Source organism: Lipotes vexillifer, unplaced genomic scaffold (genome assembly GCF_000442215.2).
Source record: "Lipotes vexillifer unplaced genomic scaffold, Lipotes_vexillifer_v1.1 scaffold47, whole genome shotgun sequence".
Taxonomy (NCBI): Eukaryota; Metazoa; Chordata; class Mammalia; order Artiodactyla; family Lipotidae; genus Lipotes; species Lipotes vexillifer.
Window position 1 is genome coordinate 1,945,103 of NW_006791298.1, and position 5,144 is coordinate 1,950,246.

At 51.9% G+C, this 5,144-nt stretch overlaps 1 pseudogene; it reads right to left on the reverse strand.

Annotated features, from left to right (window-relative positions):
- Positions 1-843: 843 nt before the first annotated feature.
- On the reverse strand, positions 844-1,719 carry LOC103091043 (nischarin pseudogene; annotated as a pseudogene).
- Positions 1,720-5,144: the final 3,425 nt, after the last annotated feature.

The following is a 5,144-nucleotide window of genomic DNA, read 5'->3' on the forward strand; positions in this document are numbered from 1 at the left end:
CTCCATGAGGCCAGACAGTGCCAGTTTTGTTCATATCTGTATCCTACTCCCTTGCCTGGTGCCTGGCACAGAGCAAGTATTTGTTGATTGAATGAAAGTCTGGTGTGGACCCTGAGCCATTCCCCATTCTCACCGCCCATTAACATTTCCCATAATTCAACTCACATTGTGGTCCAGTGAGGAGGAAGCTTGGACACGGGCAGGAGGGTTGGACTTGAAAAGGCAGTATCAGAGTGAACTCTGCCTTTATTCCAAATGTAGCTCTGTGCTCTCCTGTGTCCTGTCTTGAAAGGCTCTAAGGGAACCCACATTTGGTTTACCCAGGCAAGTCCTTGGGAATCGTGTTCAGGATGCTTTCTCTCCAAGCCTCAACCGGGTCACTGGCTGCATTTGGTCGTCCCCTGACCCTACTTGGTCAATAGGACTTTGCCCAGGTTTCACGGGGTCATCCTCAGAAAGGAGGAGAAGCCTCCATCTCCTTCTCCTGGAAAATACCTCCTCCCGGCCCTCCAAGCCCGAACCGTAGGGCGCCTGGGAACCAAAACCACTGGGTCCTGCAGTCCTGTCAGATGCTCAGGGCAAGTGCAAATACAGACCTGGTGTAGGGGCCATGGGGCTCGACTTTGCAAATCCCATGCTAAGTAACTGGCCACTCTGCAGGGACAAAGTACTTGGGGTCAAAAGTTTGACCTTAAGGGAGAGATGACAGGAAGAGAATCTCACCAGAGGCGTGCATGCTCAGCAAAAGCGCCCTCGGCGGGGGAGGCGGCCAGCACATCCGGCCCCCCTAGAGGCCCCCTTGCCTCCACCCAAGGTCGTGGTCCAACAGGAGCGCTGGAAAGTTCAGCCAGCGGCCGAGGGGTACCCGAGTAGGAACCGGGGGTCGGCTTTTGCGGAAGAAGGGAGACTAGGAGCTCGGTTCCTGGTAGTCCTGGGAGCCGGCGGCAGGGTGCCCCAGTCCCGCAAGCTGCATCCCGGACCGCAGCGCCGGGCTCGGAGGCTCTGGGCTCGGAGGCGCTGAGCGGGGGCTGCACCATCCGAGCCGCAAGGACAACGCGGCCTCCCCGCTCCCCAATATCCTCCGTCCCCGGCACTAGGGCGCGGGGAGCGGGTGGGGCGGGAGGCGAGTGGCGCCCGCCCGTGGGCAGCCCCCTCCCCGCGCGGGCTCGGACCCCGGTGGGGGGCAGGGGGCGCCAAGTCGGCCCAGGCTGCCGCAGCCTCTGCTTTAGGGGAGCCGGGGATGCGGCGCGGGGAGGGGGCGAGGCGGGTGGCGGAGGCAGAGGAGAGGGGCCGAGCGCCAGGGCCAAGACCCGGGTCGCGCCGGGCCGGTGCGGGCAGGGCCAGGGTGGCGGAGCGCCTTACCTCGGCGAGCCGCGGGAGGCCGGCGGGGGGCGCCGGCTGTGCCTCGGACTTCAGGGCGCACGCAGCCTCCGGGAGCACCGTCCCCGTCCCGGGCGCGCTCCACCAGGTTGGCGCACCCTCGTCGTCCGGGTTGCGCACCGCCTCGGGCGCCCTCTCGCCGGCGGGCTCGGCCTGAGCCCGGGGCGCACACCCAGCGGGGCACACCCACCGCGGCTGCTGCGGGACTGGCCAGGCGCGGGCGGCCGAAGCTGCGCCCGGCGTCGCCGGCTGCCAACACCACCAGAGTCCCCGCCTTCGCCAGGGGAAAAAAAGACTCCTGACGCGGCGCGGGCTTTGGTGTGTAGGAAGGGGCGGCATTGCGAAACCGAGGGGAGGGTCTTAGACTTGATAAACTCAAAAAGCTTTTGGATGGAGTTTGGAGGAAAAACTTTTGAAAAAAGAAAACTCCTAACCTGTGTAGAGCGCTTTTCAGATTTCCAAAGTGCCTTCATATGCATTTACTTTAGTTCATCCTTACAACAGTAACTAACTGTTGAGGCATTTCTATCCTCTTACGGATGGGAAGACATCATCACACAGGGTAATGATTTGCCCAAGCCAGGACTAGAACCCAGTCTGGGTAACGGAGTCCGAGTGCAGTGAGGGGATGTACATCGCCCCAGGGAATTTTTCATTGCGGAGGTGGATGCAGGGTAGGGACGGATGTAACCGACCTTTTCCTCTCTCCTAAGTCATTTCCTTTTCCTTTTGCTTTTTTGCTTCCCACCATTGCTTTAGCCCCACTAAGTCTTTCACTTCACACTTTCATCTCCCAGGACGCCTTTTATCAGTTCACAATATTTGCATTTCAATCGCTAACCTTGAATGACCTGCTCACTGAGTGCCATACCGTGCACAATAAAGTGCACAATAAACTTAGGAGAAAAGAGCTGGTACCGCCCCATTTTACGGATGGGGACAAACAGGCATGGGAGGGGTAGAATGTATGGAACCTGCGGGACTCCAGACCCCAGCTCTGACCCACTATGTGCACCTTTCAGAGGGTCCATTGGTGCCAGGTAAAACCTAACCAAAGGGGTTTCACTTTTGACACTGAAACTGTGAAGAGGGGAAATAATTTGGGGCAAGGGACACTTCTGAGACTTTTTTTCCCCCATTTTGATGGAAACATGGTTGTTATAATGATTTACTTCCTCTAGGGCACCACTAGAAGCAAATCAATGGCCCTAGAGCCACAATAAATGGCGCAGAGTCTTGGCCTCGGTATTGGGAATAATAGGGAGCGGTGGGGACTGTGGTGCACTTGAGGGCAGCTCCAGGCTCCTGTCCAAGTGAAGGGGCTGCTGCTACCCAGCTCTCGCCAATTTTCGCCCTCCAGGGCAACAAGTTAATATGACCAGATCGACCCATTTTTCAAGAGAAGCTGTAAATCCAGATCTCTAAGTGAAGTTTCCCAATTTGTTGACAACTCGTTTTTAAAATGCTAAGCACTTGATATATAAGTCAATATTGTTCAGGCCAAATGAAATTAGTTTATGGAACAGATCCAGCCCATGGAGCAGGGGTTTGTGCCCTTGAGTTTTGGGTACTTCACACTATTTCATTTGGGCCTCCCGTTGCCCCTACAGGATGGACCCAGCATGGATTACTATTTCCATTTTATGGAAGAGGACATCCCTGTTCAGGAGGTTTCCCTAACTAGCTCAAGGTTGCACAAGGTAATTGCTAGAGCTGGAACTGAAAGCTAGGCATTTTGATTCCTGATCCTGAAGCCTTTTCTCTCTGCACCTTCTGATCTCATTAAGATTTTGTTTCTTGGTTTCTAGGCATTGTGAGCCAAGTTAGGCATGGGGCTGGCACTGGGGTGTGGAGACAGAGCACCTTTCCTGGGAGGATGGAATGGGAGTGCCAGACTGCTGTCCTCGAAAGCTCAGCCTGATGACTCAGAGTTGAAGCTGTGTCTTGAGGGTAAAGCTGAGTCAGAGAAAACAAGGTCTGAATTGGGGCAGCCGGGGCTTCTGAATCCCAGATTAGTGTATTGAGAAACAGGATGAAAAACAAACTAAGCAAATACACCCACCCCCTAGCCCCTTACAAAACCAGAACCCATGGACTCCGAGACACGGGCTAGAGCATTGCCTATCTTTCCTGTCATGACAGGAAAGCAGCAAGAATTAGACTGGAAAGTGGACCCTTGGGCGGTCCTGAGAAGAGAGAACCCTTTGCAGACAGCAGGTCTCCTAGAATCTCAGGTTTGGGCATCTCCACTGCAAGACTCAGCCTGGGCCTTTCAGACAGAGTGAGTCTGATAATCCAATTTAGAATGACTGCATCACACTTCTGAAGCCTGGAGCTGCATAATCAAGGAACTGAGCAGCAGACAGAGAACGCAGTGCCTCCTTGCCTCCACCTTTTCCTGGAATTTGGGGTCGAGTGTAGGAGGATTAACAGGTATTCACCGTCTGCCATGTATGTGCCAGGCACTGGGTTGAGGATCTTACATACATGATCTCATTGGGACAATAAAAAATGTGAAATGGCTCTTATTCTCCTTTCAAGGATGGGGAGGCACGGTGTCACTTGCCTGAGGGCACACAGCTAGTAAACTGGGGAGGTGGGTTCAAACACAGGTCTTGGTGACTCCAAAGACTGAATCTTCTCTAACTGGGGGCCTAGAAATTACAGCCAATGTGGAGATGGGTTACTCAGATCCTGCTACAAGGAAGGACACACCAGTCAATGGTGTGTTGGTAGTTTTTAATAACTGGCTCCCAGGGGGCAAATGTGTGCATAGGTACAGTCAATGCTCATTATTCCAGGAAGTTTTATAAAGCGGCAGCAAACACTGAAATTGCTAATATTGAACCATTGCTCCCAGGGAAAATACAGGATTAGGTTCCTATAAGCCTTTTGGCACATTTTCATCAACTGATCAATACATAGCTTTGTTTTATGTTTTTGTTTAAAGAAAAAAAAATAGATATATATATACACACATTATATTTTTAATATGTATCATTGATTCATTAACATTGAACTAATGGCCAACCATGCCATAACTCACACCTGAACAAAGGTTATCCAACACACATATTTTCTGCAAAAAATAGCCTTCTTGTGCTTAGGAACTCTGGTAGCACTTCAGCAGTATGCTTTAGGGCTGTCTTAAACAGTGAAATCACCTGCAAAAAGTGTGAAAATGCAAAAAAGTACCACCAAACAGACCACAAAAAGGACGTTTGTTTACAGTATGAGGCTGAAATACAAAAGCAGAGGGTCACCTTGCAACTTCAGCTGGGAATGTGCACACAAGTTGACTCAAAATTTTGGTAAAAATTTTGCACATATCCACAAATGACTACAAACTTGCTGCAAGTATTGATTTGGGGTTACAGACAAATTTTAGCAAGTAAGTGAATTCACAAACACAGAATCCACACATTATGAGGAATGGCTGTTCATATAGGTATCCATGTACGCCTTCTGGGGCCCTTCATATCCACTACCTATCCTTCCAGGTTTATCCCCCATTATCCTCCAGCCAGACTGGACACTTAACCATTCTCCAAACATGTCCCACACTTATCTAGCTTATGACTGAGTGCAGGCCACTGCCTATACCTGGACTCTTTTTCCTCTGCCTCCTAACACGCACATGCACACGCACGCACACACACACACACACACACACACACACACACACACACACACTCTGTCTTCTCATGTCCAAATAATTCTGCCATGCAACTGTACCTTCTCCATAAAGGCCTTCCTGTTGCCCC